This window comes from Palaemon carinicauda, chromosome 30 (assembly GCF_036898095.1).
Source record: "Palaemon carinicauda isolate YSFRI2023 chromosome 30, ASM3689809v2, whole genome shotgun sequence".
Taxonomy (NCBI): domain Eukaryota; kingdom Metazoa; phylum Arthropoda; class Malacostraca; order Decapoda; family Palaemonidae; genus Palaemon; species Palaemon carinicauda.
In genome coordinates this window covers 35,682,876-35,706,357 of record NC_090754.1, presented here as the reverse complement: position 1 = coordinate 35,706,357, position 23,482 = coordinate 35,682,876, and the positions used below count along the sequence as shown (strand labels likewise).

Sequence of the window (23,482 nt, the reverse complement as noted above, 5' to 3'; positions counted from 1 at the left end):
AACGTATGATGAAAGACTTTTTTTTTCTGAGAAAAAATAAGGAAAAAATGGATACTTTTATTAGAGGAAAAGAATTTTAAAAAGTATTTAAGAAAAATTGAAACTTTATTTTCAGTTTTTTTCTATTGTTTCAAATACTTGAAACTTTTGAAACTTCCTAATATCAAGTGTACTAGTCACTTGTAACGAGCTTTGGAAAAACAAAATCTTCATACAAAATTTAACAGGAATTTATTATTTACTTATTTTTTTTCTCTTGTAAAACTTCGACACAATTATTGGCTTATAAACATCATTCTCTTATTATCATTTTTAGTAATAGTAGTAGTACACATATTAGTGGGTTCACATTACATGTACATGCAGGTATACAGTATATTTCTTTATTGACAAGTACATTACTTATCAATAAGTACACTACGCATACGAAAGCCCATTTCTATAAGAAAGCAATTTTACTATGTTCTTGGCCCAATTTTTCTTCTTCGCGTATCTTCCTTTCTTTCTCCAGAAGAAACAGAGGTATTCGCCAGAGAACTCTTGGGGGAACCCCCAACTTGCTTACAACACCAAATGGTCATCTTTCCTCAATGGTTTTATGGTGATTGTTTCGTGGTGGGAAAGTCCCAGATCTCAGAACTAACTTGCAATTCCTTTTCTTTTTAATGTCCATTGAACTGTTTGTGAGAGAGAGAGAGAGAGAGAGAGAGAGAGAGAGAGAGAGAGAGAGAGAGAGAGAGAGAGAATTTTTAGCATCTTTTAGCTAAGAAAAATTTCAAACGTATTTTACTGTACTAAAATTCTAGGAGAGAGAGAGAGAGAGAGAGAGAGAGAGAGAGAGAGAGAGAGAGATTAGAAATTATACTAACGAACGAAAAAAAGTTTCGAGCTTATTGAACAAAGAACGAAATATTGTGGGAGAGAGAGAGAGAGAGAGAGAGAGAGAGAGAGAGAGAGAGAGAGATTACTTAGAGTTATGGAGGTGTTGAAAATTATTTCAGATTTCAATATTTTGAGAGAAGCTTTTGAAGAAGTGTGTGTTTGAAGCCAACTAACAATGAAAGCAAACTTTGAAAACAAAATTTTATTTCTGCAAGTCAAACGATTTCCCAGTTTTCGTCTGTTTGATAATGGTTTTTCCTAAAATGATAAAACTTCTCGGAGTGAAGTTATTATGACCATAAAGCTGACCTCTTATTGAGATATGTAAGAGACTTGTTCAAAGTTTGAGTTCATTATAGAAAGGAAAAATTTTCCACAATTCAGTTCTTACAGATCTGTAGGAACCCTAATTTCAAATGACAAACGCAGAAAACTATTCATTTCATAGAAAAGGCAAATCTAATAAATAAAAAAAATTATTGGGAAAGGAAATACTCTACGGCATAGTTGAAAAGCTAGGACAGCTCCTCTCTCTCTCTCTCTCTCTCTCTCTCTCTCTCTCTCTCTCTCTCTCTCTCTCTCTCTCTCTCTCTCTCTCTCTCTCTCTTATTCTTCTTCTTCTTCTAGGCTGGGCAATAAGACGTCATGGAAGTTATGAAGTCATCAAAGCGTCACACATCCGAACTTTTATGAAATCACATGACGTCAGGTGGGCCCATTTTAGTTTGTCGTAGTTGGGCCCTGATAGTGATGACGCAACTGACGTAGAAACAGGACAAAATTAACTACTACTTATTCTTGACTTGGACAAATCATGCCAGACCCATCTACACAGAATACCGTTATCTTTTATTTTTTTTTTCGAAAAGGGGATCGTCTAGATCCTCTAGATTAGGGGAAGGTTCAATTTCTCGTTCTTCGTTTCTCAAATAAAAGAATTTCCTGACTTCGTTTTCTTCAATACTACAACCGTCATTGTAATACCCGTAAAAAGTCATTGAATGCAACAATGTAATTTATTTTCTATGCCAATTTCAACGTTATTGACAAAAACTATTGATTCTAATTGTCATCCTCATGTGACCTCTTGCGGTCCTACAACTACCTTTGTTATATCAGAATAAAGTTATTTGTTCGTGAGCTACCTTTATATTAACTCTTCCTCCGCTCCTGTCACGAATGTCAGTAATACTTTATCACAAATATGGTTATATATTCAGGGTATACTTGCAGAAAACGATCTTTCGAACTGATGACCGCACCAAAAATATAAAACAACTTGCATGGAAGCAGGAATTTATCTTTATGCTTCGTATAATGACGCATATCCTTATTCATTATTATATATTGCAACGTTTTATTTATTGTATCATTTCCTCTAGAATGGATTGATTTCATCATCATAAAGATAACCAATTTTCTTCAGAGGAGCTAGAACACTGCATTCTAGAATTTAATGGAGGTGTTAGTAAGCGTTTTGATATCTTTATTGCATAAACTCACAGTAATGTTTCGTTCATTGATATAGCAATTGTATACAATCCACTGTAGGCTATTTTCCCTCAACTATAAAATAACCATTTTATCTATTTTACTCCCATTACTAAACTACAGTAAATATCAACCTGAAGAATTTCTAGAAGTAAGACTTCTTTCGAAAGAAACAGGAAATTTACCGTTTTGCAAAAAGGTCTCATTTGAATATAAACATATACATGACATTCGTATAGCTCCTTGCCGATATCTGTATGGAAATCCGTTGTATATGGATCATAAAAAAGCGAGATTTCGTTCCACTGAGGTACACGATGACATTCCATTAGCACAGGTTCCCACTTTGTTCCCCACGAAGAGGTACACGTATGTAAATTTTTATTAGGAAGATAAAAGTAAATCGAACGTCTTATGACTTTTTCTTTCTCTTTGTACAGATTCGCTTGCAGTTCATGGAACACAAAGCAGAGAGGAAATAGTACATTACAACAGGTAACGCAGGGGCGTACGAGTAGAGGGGCTGGGGAGGGGGGAGGCTAAAGCCTCCTCACTTTTTTGTCGAAAATTTACTTTCCTACATTGAACTTCAGAACAGATGAAAAGATAATAAAATACATAAATTTACTAACTCAGGAAAGATTCAAATATATTATACTACATGAATTTACTGACTCGTTCCTCATAGGAATTATCATTTAAAAGCAAACTCGAATAAAATGTATTTGTTAAAATGCATTTCCATGTTAAAGTAAGGAATTCTTCTAATTATATGTATATATTTGTATCATATATATATATATATATATATATATATATATATATATATATATATATATATATATGTATATATATATATATATATATATATATATATATATATATATGTGTGTGTGTATGTATACACACACAGATATATATATATATATATATATATATGTATGTATGTATATATATGTGTGTATGTATACACACACACACACACACATATATATATATATATATATATATATATATATATATATATATATAAGTATTGTATTTGTGTTTTTATATGTATATGCATATAATTATACATATATATATGTATATATACATACATACATATATATATATATATATATATATATATATATATATATATATATATATATACATGTAGCTTGGAAAAACATTATTATTATACAAGTCATGAAAAACTTGAAAAAGTACCACCAAATAACTTTACTCTCCATGATATATAAAATCTTCACAAAGATCATAATAGACCGAATAGAGAGACAGCTAGACTTTACTCAACCAAGTGAGTAGGCAGGCTTCAGAAGTGGGTATTCAACAACTGATATTATCCATGTAATTAACCAGCTAATGGAAAAATCAACAGAGTATGACAAACCACTATGTATGGCACTTATAGACTATGAGAAAGCCTTTTATTCTGTCAAAACATCATCAGTAATGAAAGCTCTTTAAAAACAATGAATAGAAGAATCTTAGGTTAGAACGCTTGAAGATATTTATACAGGAAGTACAGCAATACTAAAGCTACATAAAGAAAGTGAGAAAATTCTGATTGAGAAAGAGTTAAACAGGGAGACGCGACCTCTCCTAAATTATTCACAATATGTCTAGAAGAAGTTTTTAGGAAATTAGATTGGGAAAATGTAGGAATTAATATTAACGGGGAATACCTTAACAACTTAAGATTTTCAGATGACATAGTTGTGTTTAGTGAATCATGGGGGAAGGCTGAAGTGTAGGACTAAAATTAATATTAGTAAAACTAAGACAATATCCAATGAAAATGCAGATACAATAAATAACAGTTATGGACGAGCTTTTGGATATTGTTAATTAATATACGTACTTAGGACAGGCAGCAAGTGTTTCCACAGGGCATACATCCGAAATTAAAAGATGGATAAGCATGGAATGAATAGCTTTTTGTAACCAAAAAGATATGAAACGTAAAATGTCACTTTCTTTAAAAAGAAAAGTATTCCACCAGATGGTCCTACCAATATTAAGTTATGCATCAGAAATTTGGAGTACATATATTCATTAACTCGTCCTTAACCCTTATTTGTTGTCTGTATTTTCCGTGAATATTATCTTAGTTTTGCTCATATTTATTTTCAGTCCTACATTTCTTCTTTTTCTATTCAAATCTTCTACACTCTTTTGCAATTCCTTCCATGATTCACTAAACAAAACTAAGTCATCTGCAAATCTTAAGTTGTTAAGGTATTCACCATTAATGTTAGTTCCTACATATTCTTTTTCAAACTTTAGGCCCCACCCGAAAAAAACGATCCTACGCCTTTGGTACATGTAACAAGGCTCACTTTATTGATGATTGATAACTATTATGGGCTTATAATTGGCTAACAATGAATTTTCTACGGACATGAATATATTTTGGTTAAATTTAGGACTTTTTATTCTATTACTGAGTTCCAACTCTGCTCTTAGAAGCTCTATATATTTTTGTAATTTATATCTGTATTTTACATATAATTACCATAACTTAGAGCCTAAAAATAAAAAGAAAATTAGTATTATAGGAGTTGCGAATTTTTGATGCATTAATTGAAGAAAAAACTACCATGAAATTGTTTTAGTAATAAACACTTCTCCAAATTTGAATAGAATCTAATTGTTTTCACTTCTTGTCAAAAGATGGCAGCACACGTCCCTTGTTCCATTCATGTGAAAGATTCTATCCAATTGGAAAAGGATGATAGATCGATATTTATGTAGAAATATGTGTGACAGGTATAAATTATATTCATCTCCAATTAAGTAGGATATTTTAGGCTATTTTTAAATCCAAATAGCGTCATGAAAGGTTCCAGAATGCAAGGATTAAAGAGCTCTACACATTGTTTATTTTCATGATCAATAGATGGCCTTAGCAGTAGAGTACAAAATAGCTAATTATACCCGCCATCCACTCATTATAATTTTTATCACCTAATTCCTGTTGCTATTTGGGCACAAGATTACTATAAAACATACGCACGTGAACTTGATGTTCCTTGTTGTCTAGCCATAACTTAATTCTTAGGGAAATTACAAAGTTCACAATATATGTCAAAGCAAATATTTCCTCAGCAAACAATCGTTAGTTCAATTATATTTGGGGGTCAGGGGGCTTGAAGATATGCCAAATGTATTGAAGTCGGTGAGACAATCAAGTAATTACACATTTATTTTATCTAATATTCAATTGCTTTTTTATAGAACCCTAATATGATTGATATGTTTCATGGTATAACGTATTGTTAGTAAAAACTACGTAAAATAACAATATTGTTACATTTGGAAAAGCATAACGCACACTCCTCTGGCTTCCTCCCTTAGATCGTAAAGAGTTTTACTTTGCCCCCAATAGATGGCATTAGAGGTACCATATCCTAACTAATATAGCCTAATATTTGACAACCACGTGGGTTATAAATGTGTGCTTAGGAAGGTAGAGGCTAGAGGATTGGTAGTTGGTAAATTGTCCAACGATCGTTTCCTTATTAGGAATGGATATTCTTATCAGATATTGGTGTGAAATTTTCATATGTTATCGGGAGCCACCTGAATTTACTTAAAAAAGTGTTTAGTATTTCCCTTCTTCATCAGAACACATTGATAGTAAGGATTGTTCTCGTGAAAGTGACAACGGTAACAATCATCAGCATAGTTTGGGACAGTGCTGCCAAATGGAATGCCCTTGAAGGGAGAATATAGTTATTCATTACAGATTCAAATTATTTAAGGAGTAATAGTTATATGCCAGAAAGTGCATGACTATGGTACAATTAGTTGTTTTAATAATCAGCCTAGTCAACAGAGACAAATCGAATAATGAAAAGGAAAAGTGTCACATTTTTGTGTTTTCGCCAACGCCTGAGTGGCATCATCCACCTGGGAATCTGTGTTTGCTAATAAGGGCGTTCTAAAGTATAGATTAGTTATAAAATAAACCTTATCATAATTTCCTTAGTAAATGTATGTATGTTAGTAAAGCTGTTTCTTAGTTCAGTATAGGATGAAAGAATCCATTAAGTATATATATATATATATATATATATATATATATATATATATATATATATATATATATATATATATATATATATATTAGCGGCTTCTTAAGCCAATTATAGGTCAATCATAAATACAAAAAAAAACCTGATTCTAAAAGATCATTGAGAGAGAGAGAGAGAGAGAGAGAGAGAGAGAGAGAGAGAGAGAGAGAGAGAGAGAGCACCTACAAGAGAACAGGAGAAAAGAGAGGCCATCTATATGACAGGGTGCTGATGATCTCTGGAAATGAATCAGAAGAGACGGAGTGTACCTATAACAAGAGGAGCCAATGTTCATTTAAATATGTTAGGTGTGGATGTTGCAATAAGCTATTAAAGATATGTGACAATTATTTGTTAACATCTAATTTCATTGGGACGAATATTGATCGTAATGATTTTAAGGAATTTGGTGCTGGGCATAGAGTTACAGATGATACTTTGGAGAGACGGAAATGTAAGCATACATGATTATAATGTCACTGGGATTAATGAGAATATAAGAAAAAATTTTGCACTATGCAAAAGTTTTGTTTCGATGGAAAGGTTAACAAAGGTAATAGGTTGTTTCGATATTTTGTTTTTTTTAATTATTAAAAAGGTTTTTCAAATAATTTGCAAATACCCTATGATCGATAGAAATGGGAATAAATGTTAGGATGGTCTAAACAGTCAAATCTTCATCCTTATTTCTATTGGTTTTAGGTTTGAGTCCTTGACCGGGAAGATATATTTAACATTAAAGAAATTTCCCTGAGCGCTTAAGATCCCAAGGCAGAGAGAATTCGATTTAAGTGGTATTTGTAACATATTTGAAAAAGTTTATGCATATATATATATATATATATATATATATATATATATATATATATATATATATATATATATATGTATATATACATATATATATATATATATATATATGTATACATACATACATATATATATGTATATATATATATATGTATATATATATATATATATATATATATATATGCATCAATAACATTCGTGGTTTTAATCAATGTAAATATATATATATATATATATATATATACATATATATATATATATATATATATATATATATATATATATATATATATGTATATATACATATATATATATATATATATATGTATACATACATGCATATATATATATATATATATGTCATGTAAAGGAAAATAATTCCTACTAAATAAGGTGATATGTGTATTTGATCAAGTATTTTATGAGTTTTATTCGTTAGTTAAACGATAGAGAGACATTGAAATAAAGAGAGAGAGAGAGAGAGAGAGAGACGAGAAAAATAAAATTAGAGTGAGGTGGTAGTTGAGAGGCACTGTTTGTGAAAAGTGCTGACATAAGCGATAAATTGGCCAAAACAACGCAGAAGGAATGCACGACGGTTACCTTGCCGAGAAATCGGAAGTGACATATGTATGACGTTACCATTACGTCAGAAGAAGGGACCAATAGAACACAAGAAGAGTCACATGACGTGACGCAATTACAACGCCCTTGTTCTGGGATACTTAAGCAACAAGCGCAGAAAGAAAGCAGCTCTTCCCTACAAGTAACCGCGAATATCGGTTGTCCCTTCTCCCTCTCCCCCCGTCATGGGGGAGGCCTTGCCCCTGGTGCACAGTTGGCCGGCACTAACTAAACGTCAAGTTAACAAGATATTTTACAAAGACGGACAACGAAGGGACCGAGTTCCCTAACTGCCAACAAATTACCTTTCATCCGGGAGGTACGAGATTATCTTCGATGAAGGAGAAATTACCAAGAAGCGTGTCCAAGAGAAGACACAGCTATGAAGAAGCGATCCCCAAACCGCATAAATAGAAGTCAAGTATTTCGCCTCCCAATTGCTGAAGTGGTAGCAGAAGTCTACGGTTGCAGCCTCCAATCTTCAAGAAATTATATTGATCCAGTCTGTATTTAAACCCATGTAGAAGATTACTGTAAAGCTAATGTACATCAAAGTTCCAGAAGTAAAGTTAAGGAACTATACGGCATTTTACCATCACCCACTTTCCTGAGGGTCTAGAATTAAATAATATTTATGCACTGAAAGGATTGAAGAGATACATTTATTTAATTAAAATAATATTAAAGTGGTGCTTAATAAAAGAAAAAGAAAATGCCCAGAAAAGCATCACAAATGGTGGCAGCTTAAATGGATAAAATGCCGTGATGATATTTTTCAGTGCATATATTAATGACTAAATTCTTCCAGATACCAGTTGAACACCTTTGCAGAATAAACATCAAGAAACTCAGAAAAATAGTGAGGACGTGAGACGAAGCAAGAATCTAAACACAAGAAACCATTACCTAAGCGAAGAAGATGAAAACAAAAGAACAAGAAAGAAGAAATGTGAGTAAAAGAATCTCTCTCTTAAATAAGTCTCTCAGTTTAAAAGTGGAAAAAAAAAAAAAAAAACTTGTCTCTCGTTTAAGAATAGGAATTTTTTTTATTCGCTAGGGTTTCTTGAATGATGCATGAATTACTTTGTATTTTTTTTTTCTTGTGTAAAATAAGATGTATTATGATTTTTTTTAAAGTGATGGTAATGATGTTAGCCCAAAGAATATATAAAAGGGAAATGTGATTTAAAATTACGCAAGTAGGTGAAAAATACAAACGAGCAACGTCCCATAAAAAAGTGAGTTTGAAGAATTAACAAACATTACTAACCCCGCTAATATGAATTCAGTAGGGAAATTAACACAGTTTTGTGGAAATATAGGTAGGAATAACCAAGATAAAAGAAGGTTAGAGAAATATACCGTATGTAAGTGGTTAGCTGATATTGAAAGTAGAATAGTTAGTCTGAGAATAAACAATGAGACAGCAGAATTAAACAGGCTATGTTAACCGTGTATACAAATGTAAGTGATGCTCACATAACCTTGAATGGTAAGTAATTTAAAAATGCAGCAAATCTGAGTGAGTTTCAAAAATAATGTAGGCAATTATGGCGATCAGTCAAAGAGACAGTCAGGTTAACAAATCTACAAAAGTTCCTATAGGTAAAATATGAGGGTGGCTCGGTAAATGAATTTGCCACACAAATGGAGGATCACGTAGCAACAGTAAAAGGAACAGGATTCCTTTGCTAAAGGTAAGTTTATTGCTAATGATAATTCCCTATATATAGAAATAAATGAGGCATTAAAAAAAAAAAAAAAAAAAAATATGTGAAAAATAGCATCCTAGATATGAGTTTTACGAAAAGAAAAGGGAAAATAGCAAAATGATAGGAAATCAGGAAGAAAATCCTAAGGGACTAATAGCCACAAAATCCTACCAGAGAAATTTTGAGTAATTTAAATAGATGCAGGGAAGTTAGAACCGTAGACTGGAACGAGGCAAAAATTACCCTAGAGTTAAATAGAATAATGGGCAGAAATTTAGGTCAAAGACAGTTTAAAGAAATAAAGATGACACATTTAGGTCTAGGGAAAGATTACATAAAAAGGGGATAGAAATTAGGTAAAATAATGAAAAAGGGAAAACATACAGGGAGAAAGGCAGGCACAGAGATAAAGAACCCCATCATGAAATTAAACAAAGACACTTCTCAGAAAGCCCTCCGGCACAAAGAAAGTGAAATACAAATCCTCCAAATAGTGAAAAGAAAAGAATTAAAAATAATTAGCCGGATAGAAAGGAAGTCAGGAAGACGAAAAATTTTATATAGGAAAGATAGGCATATGTAGCGGAGGTACATCCACGTTGCAAGTGACTATTTTATCTTATGGAGACTCTGGCAAATATAGTTGATATACTAGGATGCAATACAGTGATACAATATTGAGAAATACCTGCTTCCAAATTTTAAGGGTGAAAATAAAATGATATGCAGAAATGAAATGCAGACAAGTAAAAATCAAGGGGTATGAACCGTCAGGTTAGGTAGAGAATTAAATGCCAAAATGTGCCAAATGATGAATAAAGATGTCATTATTTTGTAACATTTCCCAATAGAGCCTTAAGATATCGTTCAAAAACGATACAAAGATAAAGTATGAATTTTATTTGTGAGAAGTGCAGGCTTAAAATAAAGAAAAGAAAAAAATGAGATAGTCAGGGTATGATTCTACTTGTCAAAGACAAGTCTTTTACAAAACTGGCCACTTTGTATAAGACGAATTTGGCAGGAGAAACAGACTCCAGACTAAGAAAGGGAAATGGAAATTGATTAAAAAGACAAGGAGAAATAAAGTTGAGAAATAGGAAGAGTAGCCAAGAATAGATATACTCCTTGTCAATATATGACAGGCGCCATATAAATAAAATAGAATGTCGACAGAAATACAGTGAATAAAATAGAATAGCCTAAATAAGAGGGAATTCCAAGAAATAAATGTCATAGGCAATTGAAGCTATAGGCTTATAGAATTAAAAGAAATATGTAATATGTTGTTGTTAGGCACAAAGATTTAAGATGAAGATATAGGCATATGAATAATAAATGAGCTATGATGCTATTAAATAAATAAAGTCTGATCAGTACTGAAAATATAAAAAGCTAGAATTTAGCTAGAGAAGTCATAATGATGCCTAAATAAAAATAACCCGCAGAGATAAAGAAGATAGGTTAACTAAAAATAGGATGCCAGAGTCTGTCAAAAGAGACAATAATGCAGTTCAGATGAAGGAAAATACAAGCACACTAATTAATTAATACTACTCCGGATAAAATAACTCATCTGAATGGCGGGTAATGACTTCTAAAATAAAGGAGTAGAGATTACAGTTAGGTAATCAGAAAGGGGCAAAAATTTACCATAAGGAGCATAGAAATAGGGATAGATGAGAAATAGGCAGAGATTAGCCATTTCAGGCGTTAGGTTAGGCAGAAAAGAATAGAAACATCGGCGCCAGAACCTGCCCAGAGAAACTGTCAAAAACTTATTAAAACTTTTCAAATACCGGTATGAATCATGAAATATTACCTATCAGCCAACGCCCCCTAACGAACACGGTAAGTGTTAAAATGAATCAATAAGACTCCTTATAAATCTCCCGAGATATATTACCCAATGAGGATAGAAGTTAGACTAGTAGATCATCATAAGTAGAATATAAATGACATGTCTATCCCGATAAATAAATAATGTTTGGCTCGATTATTGAGGAGTAAAATATTGTAAGTACCATGGTCAAAGAATACAAGCCATTCACGGCTATTAGCATTTCGAAGAATGTTAGAAATTAGAGTGAAGTCGACGGGCTCACTCAGCTCCTCTAACTATTGACAAAATGATGATCTAAATTTGGAGACAGAAAGAATAAGCCTATAGAATGATGTTACTAAGTTTAGTAAGAATATAGAGCCATAAGAATAATAGAACTAGTCTAGAATAGGGAGAATAGCAGGATAAAGAGCCAGATTAAAGAGTGACCCATCCCTAGATTTGAATAGGGTAAGTAAACAGAGTAGATAGATTTAAGATATGTAGAGAAATAAGGGTTAAAGTGGAAATCCTGCTCCACTAAGATTGACAGATGTAAAAGATTTTTTTTTAGGAATGATAGGATCTTAGGGATAATAAGCAGTATTTGCTAAATTACCCAAGCCTTAAAATAAAGTTAACCTAAAATATGTAGTGTGCAAATGAAATAGAAGGCTATAAATAATGAAGAGAAATGAATTTTGATCCTACATTACCTTAACCCGATCTCTTACCCAGGAGTTATAAAAATAATGTGTGAAGCCTCATAAATATAAAAAGAAATGTCTCATTAAAAATGTAAACCCGAAGAAGGGTACTGAATCATGAGAGTAGTCTTAAATTAAATGATAATAACCGAGTAGGATAGATTATCCAAATAATGGTCTAGAGAAGTTTAAAAATTTGTTTAGGGCATAGAGTATATGTGCTTATTGCTCATAAGAATGATTGTGATTTTACAGTCCAAGAAGGACTATTGTGGATGAAAGAATAAAAGGAATCTTAGGAGCCTTAAAGTACTGGATGTTTGTCCAGGATAAATCACTTTATTGGTAGGTTTATGATGATAAAAGAAGGATATTTAAAAGGACAGGAAGATGTTAAAAGGAAATATAACTACCAATATTTTGTTTCAGTTGTCAGGCAGGAGACCTAGAAATAGGAAGAATTAAAATAGAACAAGAGAAACCAAAGGTTAATAGGAATGATGTAGATGAATTACTCCCAAAAATAGGAATCATATAACAGGATTGCATATTGCTTAAAGGAATACATACAAGGAATAGGGAGAAATACTTGTTCAAGAATAGAAATTCCTGACATACTAACAAAATACTAACAAAAACTCATACTCAAGTTAGTAGGACATCCAGTAATCAAAGACTGCATTTGATGATGAATTAATTTTTGACCTAAGATAGATGTTTGAGATTGTAAAATTAAAGCCTACATATAAGAAGTATAAAGGTCATATAAGGGTAAGAATCCTTTAGAAATTACGATTGCATTTTTTTCAATCCCATAGTGGTGGTACCAATGGATTACCAGGGACTCTGTTCCCAGAACTTGACAAATGATAATAACATACTGGTCTACATAGAATTTGATTTAACAAAGAAGGGTTGATGAGTCTGTAACAGAATAATTTGAGACCAGGATAAATAACTAGACATTCGTGTCTATAGAAATTCTTTTGGGAAATGCACCCGAATTTATTAGAGATTAATGAAAACTGTGCAATATTTTTCTTGTAGTAAGAAGGGTGAAATAAGCCATGATAAGTCAAGTTAAAATAGAGAAAAGGGGGCAAATAAAATAATGGCAAGGGGTTGAGGATGTCCTGCGAACTATATATAGACCAACATAGAAGACTAATAACAATTACTTAAAGAGAACGATTTACTTTGAAATAACTCGGTATATGGGAAACAGATTTTTTTGTTAGGTAGATTTAAGAGAGACTACTAAACTCCTTGGGAAATGAAATAAAAATATCTGGGCACTCGTACAAATATTGAGGGTAACAAATGAGTGAAATCTTTTAATTATGTAAAGTGTGTTATCCTAGAATTTGAATATGTATTCCGTAATCAACAAAGAAGGTCCAAATTATAAATGTCTCCAAACCATTAATTAAGGGACCACAGAGAATATTGAGTTGCAAACTAAGATGAAAAGTTTTTGATAAAGTTATGGGTAATGAAGACAGGTGAAATATGAACCCATAGGTGATTGAATATTTACAAATGTATTGATTTTGTTTGCAAGTTTGAATAAATAATGATGCCATTAGAGCAAAAGAATTATTACTGCATTTTATAGGCGATGCATTGATTGATATTTTTTGTAGTGTAACACGTGTAACAATGATAAACATGCATGTATACAATGAATTTTATTATGTTTTGATGATGATTAAGTTAACTTAAATAATTATGAATAAAGAAAGATTTAAGTAATTAAATGATAAGATGTGCACCAATAATGAACTTTGAAGTTGAATGTCTCAAAGGGATATTTTAGACCCATAATAATTATGCAGGTAATAGTGAACAATTAAGTACATATGATGAATTACGATAATTAAACCTTTCATTTTGAAGTTAAAAAAAGAGTGTATGTGGAAACACACGAATTGATTTTTATGCCTGTGTAGTAGATGAATCCTTGAAGAAAGGATAAATAAGGTGTTTTAATTGAGACAGTCTGCAATTGATTTCTTTAAAGAAAAGTTTTAACATTGAAATGTAAGTTCCTGTCACTTGAATTTTATGAATATCCTTCTGAATGCAATATATATAGTTGAGAATTGAAGTTCTTGAGATAAAAATAATACGCAGACAAGGTGCAAATAAGATTCAAATTTATAAACATGATTTTGTTATGTATTGAATATGTTTCTTTATTATGAAATGATTATGATGTTTGATGATTTAAGACATTGATATATTTGAGTTTTTGATTTTACTCATTATTTTTATGAAGAAGGTGAGAAATATTTCTTTTGATGCCATTAATTAACAATGATTTGTCATGATGATATTGATGAGTAAATAAGGTACCATAATGATGTTTTACAAATGTTTATTGATACTGATTACAAATGAGTAATACTCTTGATGAGTTATGATGTGCATGACACATAATTATATTTTTTGTTGCAGAAATATTTTGATTGATTTGAATTGGTGTTATGTATGTTTGAACATTTATTTTCTGCCATTTATTGCATTGCATTGAAGAAATTATTTTTGTGTTTACATCAATAAGACCAAGATTTTGAGGTCATAGGTAATGGAAAATATGAGTTGAATAGAAGTTAAAGGTGAAGGCATTTCCTAATTGATTGCGCAGTTGAACACAGAAGACATTATTAATTTTGCCTTACGTACCCAGTGAATTAAGGGTTAAATATTCCATTATCAAGATTTAAGAAAAATAATATGTTTCAATATTGTGTTGAATTATTTGAAGGGAACAGGAAGTTTTTCCTAAACATATATTGATGATAAACTTATGCAATTGCATTATTTTAAAAATGATTGATGATGATTTTCTTTTGATGATTTTGATTTATTGCACTAAGGTGCATATTATTTTGTTGATGATGATTTTGATATATTGCATTGAAATGCATATTATTTGATGATGATGATTTTGATTTATTGTGTTGAAATGTATTTCTTTAGGTGATGATGAATTATTGATGAATTATCTTTGGGTAAACCATGAAATGAGTTAATAAGATGTGAATTCCACAGGAATTCAGGTACGTGACCGAGTGGTGTCATGTAAAGGAAAATAATTCCTACTAAATAAGGTGATATGTGTATTTGATCAAGTATTTTATGAGTTTTATTCGTTAGTTAAACGATAGAGAGACATTGAAATAAAGAGAGAGAGAGAGAGAGAGAGACGAGAAAAATAAAATTAGAGTGAGGTGGTAGTTGAGAGGCACTGTTTGTGAAAAGTGCTGACATAAGCGATAAATTGGCCAAAACAACGCAGAAGGAATGCACGACGGTTACCTTGCCGAGAAATCGGAAGTGACATATGTATGACGTTACCATTACGTCAGAAGAAGGGACCAATAGAACACAAGAAGAGTCACATGACGTGACGCAATTACAACGCCCTTGTTCTGGGATACTTAAGCAACAAGCGCAGAAAGAAAGCAGCTCTTCCCTACAAGTAACCGCGAATATCGGTTGTCCCTTCTCCCTCTCCCCCCGTCATGGGGGAGGCCTTGCCCCTGGTGCACAGTTGGCCGGCACTAACTAAACGTCAAGTTAACAAGATATTTTACAAAGACGGACAACGAAGGGACCGAGTTCCCTAACTGCCAACAAATTACCTTTCATCCGGGAGGTACGAGATTATCTTCGATGAAGGAGAAATTACCAAGAAGCGTGTCCAAGAGAAGACACAGCTATGAAGAAGCGATCCCCAAACCGCATAAATAGAAGTCAAGTATTTCGCCTCCCAATTGCTGAAGTGGTAGCAGAAGTCTACGGTTGCAGCCTCCAATCTTCAAGAAATTATATTGATCCAGTCTGTATTTAAACCCATGTAGAAGATTACTGTAAAGCTAATGTACATCAAAGTTCCAGAAGTAAAGTTAAGGAACTATACGGCATTTTACCATCACCCACTTTCCTGAGGGTCTAGAATTAAATAATATTTATGCACTGAAAGGATTGAAGAGATACATTTATTTAATTAAAATAATATTAAAGTGGTGCTTAATAAAAGAAAAAGAAAATGCCCAGAAAAGCATCACAAATGGTGGCATAACTAACACTCGTGATTTTAATCAATGTAAATATCGAACTCTACTTTTGGGAATGTATATCCACAGGAAATTCATTTATGATAAATGCTCCCGGATGGACAAAGATTCGAACCTATACACTGAACCGACATAATGCCTGCCCGGACGACTTTACCAATCGAGCTATCAAGAGAGATATAAATTCATTTCAAGTTCACTGTACATATACCTGTCCAATTCAGGAATCTGTTCTTTGACTTGAAATTAACCCATCAGACCACCCAAACTCAGAGCCTTTTTAAACTTTAGCCACCCCCCCCCCATCCCCCCAGCCCCTCCCCCCCCCCCTCCGGGCCTACCTCAGAAAAACGCTTCTACGCCTCTGTAACGCTGTGTTTAGGTAAAAAAGATAACGCTGCCTATAAAACAAAGTCATTGACTTGTAAAAAAGTTATCAAAAGCATTTTTATTAATTTTACGAAATCCTAGGGAGCAACTAAAATTATTTTTCTATACAGCACTTCATCAAATTTATAGCAGGGGCTTTGTTTTACAGGCAACGTTGCCAACAGTTTCTCTTTTGTTAAATACAGCATTACCTGCTACAATCTACAGGTAACAGACGTCTTCTTAACTTCCCATGAAATGTACTGAAATTAATGAGACCAACTGTACTATACACCTCCTACAATTCAGAATGATGACAGCCCGATGACAGCTAAAGAACGAAACAATAACTATCCTACAACGTAAGATCAGCAAGACGAGTGCCTTTCTGAAAGAATAATATATATATATATATATATATACATATATATATATACACACACACACATATATATATATATATATATATGTATATTATATATACACACACACACACACATATATATATATATATATATATGTATGTATATATATATACACACACACACACACATATATATATATATATATAGTATATATATATATATATATACATATATGAATACATAGAGAGAGAGAGAGAGAGAGAGAGAGAGAGAGAGAAGCAAGTAGCTAATTTATTATATAGGGGAGATAATTACTGGCCACCAAGGCCCCAGCTGCTATGAAGTTAATTTGGATATACAAACCACCCTAACCTCTTTGAATTGTTGGCTTCACGTTTTCTTTCTTTTTTTTATTTTAGTCACTTTCGGTTCCATTATATAAAATAGTTTCGTGTTTTACGTACAATAAGAACTGGATATCAAATCGCAGTACTTTTTTACTATAACTAAAAAAAAAGCAAAAAAAATGCTAAATGTTTAGCCTTTACTATTCACTTGAAGCTGATTTGATGAATGAACAAAAGCTACACTGCAAAAAAAAAAAAAAAAAAAAAAACATTTCGTTGTATCAACTAACTCAACGAAAGTATTCAACAATTGCATGTATACTGTTCATCAAGTTAAGGCAGAATCTATATTTTTATTACAATATTAATTCCTCGACCGCATTAATGCTATCTCATACGTTTCATAAGATTGTGATGGATTCATCTCCATAGTTTTAAAGATTTCATGAATGAATCGGTCAGTAATTTTCTTGATAAAACATCCCTTGTAATTGTCAATGTCAATACAAGTAAATATATTTGAATTTTATCCTCTCCCACTTTCTCGGTCATAAACTGTCCCTTTCTTCCCCTGGAAAGAAAAGAAAAGCTGTAAAAATTTCTCCACCGGGTCAATACATTTCGTCTAAAGAAAGAAAATGAAAGTTTTTTTCGGATCCTGATTCTATAGGATGCGTGATAAACTTTTTCCTGTGGGACACCTCTTTTCTCTTGAAGCTCAGCAGAGAGAGAGAGAGAGAGAGAGAGAGAGAGGAGAGAGAGAGAGAGAGTTGAAATGGATTGGAAAAGTTTCGTCAGGAGGGCAAAATGCCACAAGAAAATGAGTGAATATAAGCTGAAGTAAAATAAAAAGAGAGAGAGAGAGAGAGAGAGAGAGAGGAGAGAGAGAGAGAGAGAGAGAGATTGTATACGCTGTATTCATTTGTAATGGATGGGAAAAGTTCGAGAGGAAAAGGCCGCAAGAAAATGAGTGAATATAAGCAGAAGTAAAATAAGAGAGAGAGAGAGAGAGAGAGAGAGAGAGAGAGAGAGAGAGAGAGATTGTATACGTTGTATTCATTTGTAATGGATGAAAAAAGTTTGAAGGTAAAAAGCCGCAAGAAAATAAGTGAATATAAGCTGAAGCAAAATAAAAGAGAGAGAGAGAGAGAGAGAGAGAGAGAGAGAGAGAGAGAGAGAAACTTGTGAAAAGTTAACCACTTCATCCTACTGATTCATCATCATCATCATCATCATCATAATTTTTCGCGAGTCCTAAACGGCTTCGGGAGAAAATCTTCGTGCATCTCCAAAAGGATTCAGAAGGAATTTCCATAGACTTAGCATGGAATTCTGAATGATTCCAGAAATCTTTGAACGATTTCGGAAGAAAATCTTCCTGAATCTCCTCTCCAAATGACTTCAGAAGAAATAGCCGTAGACTTAGCATAGAGTTCTGAATGACTCCAGAACGGAATCTTCCCGGAGCAGTTCTGAACGGCTCCGCCCCGAATTCCAAAAGACTTCTGAAGTCCTGATCTCTCTTTTTTCTCTTTTTTAAACATACCTTGCAACACCTCACGATCTGTATGTACTGTAGCTATGGAAGTTTACGCAGGGAACATTGGGAGGAAGATTTCACTTTACTCACAGAGCTCGCGTTCTGGCGGAACAGGTAACTGACTGTGAGAATTTTGTTACAGCTACAGGATGAACCGGAGGCTATTCGGAATACCTTCATCTACAGATAGTTTGGATAGATGCTGCCGAAGTTGGCAAGCTAAGATCATAATGTAAGCGCCTTGAAGGATAATTTGCTTGCAGTTTAGCGACGATGTCCTATAATTGGATTGCATTGGTGCAAAGCGGTGAGCGACGTGTGTTTCTTCAAAATTCGGCATTGAAGATAGAACATATCAGGACGGCATTGGTAAATATATTGTGTTGCTCATCGTCTACTTTAGTATGATGGCGTATAGTGTATGCCGAGAAATCAATGGCATCCATGTCTTAACCCATCGCCCTTATAGGTAAAGACATGAAAGACCGATTTCTCCGAGGAATCTGACGAACCGAGGACAAACAGCACTGAAATGTCTCTTGAAATCTCGAACGAGACTGGCGAACTAAGCAAAGAAGATCTTGAAAAACTATAAAAGACAGAAGAGAATAGAGAAGGAAAGCCTTTATATGAAGAAGTATAAAAAATAGCCTTTAATTATAGAGGTAAGTCAACTAAAAACTGAGGTCAAATAGCCTCTACTATTAGCGGTTAGTCGCCTTAAAACAGAGGTCTCAAAGAGCCTCTAGTTCTAGAAATAAAGCACCCAAAAATAAAGGTCAAAGAGCTTTTAATGTTAGAGGTAAGGGGATTAAAATAAAGGTAAAAGAAACTCTAATGCTAGAGTATAGCACCTCAAAATAGAGGTCAAAGAGCCTCTAATGTTAAAAGTAAGGAGCCTCAAAACAGAGGTCAAAGACCCTCTAATGCTAAAAGTAAGGAACCTTAAAATAGAGGTCAAAGAACCTCTAATACTAAAAGTAAGGAGCCTCAAAACAGAGGTCAAAGAGCCTCTAATGCTAAACGTAAGAAGCCTCAAAATAGAGGTCAAAGAGCCTCTAATGCTCAAAGTAAGGAGCCTCGAAATAGAGGTCAAAGAGCCTCAAATGCTAAAAAATAAGGAGCCTCAAAATTGAGGTCAAACAGCCTCAAATGCCAAAAGTAAGGAGCCTCAAAATAGAGGTCAAAGAGCCTTTAATGCTAAACGTAAGAAGCCTCAAAATAGAGGTCAAAGAGCCTCTAATGCTTAAAGTATGGAGCCTAAACATAGAGGTCAAAGAGCCTCTAATGCTAAACGTAAGAAGCCTCAAAATAGAGGTCAAAGAGCCTCTAATGCTTAAAGTATGGAGCCTAAAAATAGAGGTGAAAGAGCCTCTAATGCTAAAAGTAAGGAGCCTCTAAATAGAGTCAAAGAGCTGCTAATGCTAATAGTAAGGAGCCTCAAAATAGAGGTCAAAGAACCTCTAATGCTAAACATAAGAAGCCTCAAAATAGGGGTCAAAGACCCTCTAATGCTCAAAGTAATGAGCCTCAAAATAGAGGTCAAAGAGCCTCTAATGCTAAACATAAGGACCCTCAAAATAGAGGTCAAAGACCCTCTAATGCTAAAAGTAAGGACCCTCAAAATAGAGGTCAAAGACCCTCTAATGCTAAAAGGAGTATCAAAATAGAGGTCAAAGAGCCTCTAATGCTAAAAGTAAGGACCCTTAGAATAAGATGTCAAAGAGCCTCTAATACTAAAATAAGGAGCCTCAAAATAGAGGTCAAAGGCCCTCTAATGCTAAATGTGAGCAGTCTCAAAACAGAGGTCGAAGAGCTTTTAATGCTCAAAGTAAGGAGCCTCAAAATAAAGATCAAAGACCCTCTAATGCTAAACTAAGGAGCCTCAAAATAGAGGTCAAAGACCCTCTAATGCTAAAAGTAAGGAGCCTCAAAATAGAGGTCAAAGACCCTCTAATGCTAAACGTAAGGAGCCTTAAAATAGAGATCAAAGACCCTCTAATGCTAAAAGTACGGAGCCTCAAAACAGAGGTCAAAGACCCTCTAATGCTAAAAGTAAGGAGCCTCAAAATAGAGGTCAAAGACCCTCTAATGCTAAAAGTAAGGAGCCTCAAAATAGAGGTCAAAGACCCTCTAATGCTAAACGTAAGGAGCCTCAAAATAGAGATCAAAGACCCTCTAATGCTAAAAGTACGGAGCCTCAAAATAGATATCAAAGACCCTCTAAAGCTACAAGTAAGGAGCCCCAAAATAGAGGTCAAAGAGCCTCTAATGCTAAAAGTAAGGAGCCTCAAAATAGAGGTCAAAGAGCCTCTAATGCTAAACGTAATGAGCATCAAAATAGAGATCAAACACCCCTCTAATGCTAAAAGTGAGCAGTCTCAAAATAGAGGTCAAAGACCCTCTAATTTTAAAAGTAAGGACCCTCAAAATAGAGGTCAAAGAGACTCTAATGCTAAAAGTAATGAGCCTCAAAATAGAGGTCAAAGGTCCTCTAATGCTAAACGTAAGGAGCCTCAAAATAGAGGTCAAAGACCCTCTAATGCTAAATGAAAGGAGCCTCAAAATGGAGATCAAAGACCCTCTAATGCTAAAAGTAAGGAGCCTCAAAATAGAGGTCAAAGAGATTCTAATGCTAAAAGTGAGCAGTCTCAAAATAGAGGTCAAAGAGCCTCTAATGCTAAACGTAAGGAACCTCAAAATTGAGGTCAAAGACCCTCTAATGCTCAAAGTAAGGAGCCTCAAAATAGAGGTCAAAGAGCCTCTAATGCTAAAAGTAATGAGCCTCAAAATAAGAGGTGCAAGACCCTTTAATGCTAAAGGTAAGGAGCCTCAAAATAGAGGTAAAAGAGCCTCTAATGCTAAAAGTAAGGAGCCTCAAAATGGAGGTCAAAGACCCTTTAATGCTAAAAGTAAGGAGCCTCAAAATAGAGGTAAAAACCCTCTAATGCTCAAAGTAAGGAGCCTCAAAATAGAGGTAAAAGAGCCTCTAATGCTAAAAGTAAGGAGCCTCAAAATGGAGGTCAAAGACCCTTTAATGCTAAAAGTAAGGAGCCTCAAAATAGAGGTAAAAGAGCCTCTACTGCTAAAAGTAAGGAGCCTTAAAATGGAGGTCAAAGACCCTCTAATGCTAAAAGTAAGGAGCCTCAAAATAGAGGTCAAAGAGCCTCTAATGCTAGAGGTAAAGCACTTCCAATTAGAGATAAAAGAACATATAATGCTAAGATTATAGTACCTCAAAATAGAGGTCATAGAGCCCTTGATACTAAAGGTATGGCACCTCAAAATAGAGCTTAAATATCCTCTAATGTTGGAAGTATGGCACCTCAAAATAAAAGGTCAAAGAGCCTCTAATGCTAGAGGTAAGGTACCTCAAAATAGAGGCCAAATAGTCTGGCCTATTCTTTGTATATTCACCTTACGCATTGGTTTCCTACGCGCCAGCACTTTTCTGCGCCTTCACCAAAAACTGTGCTTCAGCCGAAACTGAGTACAAGCAGCATCCTGTGCGCCAAAGCTCCAGTACTCTCCTTCGCACTCGCGCGAGAGGCAAAAAGAATAAAAACTTTTTGACAGGTTAAAATTGCCACGTTCCCCTCCCCGCAAACGCATGACAGCATGCCTGCAGGGCAAAAAGGGAAGAGGCTTCACAGAAGGGTTCAAGATCCCAAAGATTCCATCTTACAAGGCGAATCAAATGATTCCCCAGAAGAAGGAAAGATGAATACTGTGAAGAACTGCAGAGTATAATAGGTGAGAACCTAGAGAGATATGAAGATTGGGATTAATGACTTCAATGCTAAAGTGGAAGGAATAATCAAGGGATAGAAAATGTGATGGGCGCTGAGGTTCTTGGCGAAATTGCAATTGAAAATGGGGCACATTTTATAAGTTATTGCTCAACAAACAATCTTGTTACTGGAGGTACTCTTTTCCAGCACAAGGAGAACTACAAATATACAAGGACTTCACCATGTGGCAATTACAAATATCAAATAGATCACATAGCTATTGATAAAGTTTTGGTAGATGTCAAATTGGAACGCTGTGAGGGTATTGAAAGCACTTGGGTAAAAGTACAGTGTAGGAAACTACCATCCATTATTGTTGGTGCTGTATATAGGCATCCAAATTCCTCTAGGGAAACGTTTATCTATCTTCAAGAAATGTTCCATCTTATTTCCTTAAAAAAACATCCAATGTTAGTGCTTGGAGACTTAAATGATGACTTGCTAAATGAATATTCTAGACTGGGAAAAATACTAAATATGGAGAACTTGAATCAAGTAATTAAAGAGCCTACTCGGATAACGGAGACTTCTAAAACACTTCTTGATGTTATAATAACGAATAGCATCAATATGGTACTTTCATCAGGTGTAGTAAAATCCCACATATCGGATCACGATCTTATTTTCTGTACTCTTGATATTAGTAAACCTAAACGTTACCCAGAAGTAAAAACATTTAGAAGCTTAAAAAACTATACGAAAGAATCATTTTGTACGCTTCTTAGAAACCCCACTCATTTATTAGACGAAATACTCCAAACAGACGATGTGAATGAACAGGCGTTTATTTTAAAACGGTGATGAATACTTGTATAGAAATAGTTGCACCAACGGAAACAAAGGAAATATACAGGCCAC

General features: G+C 33.8%; 1 protein-coding gene across 3 annotated transcripts in view; it reads right to left on the bottom strand.

The window, feature by feature from the left end:
• Nucleotides 1–23,482, bottom strand: part of LOC137622983 (uncharacterized) — a 293,740-nt gene that overhangs the window by 211,899 nt on the left and 58,359 nt on the right. The gene's annotated exons all lie outside the window — the stretch shown is intronic.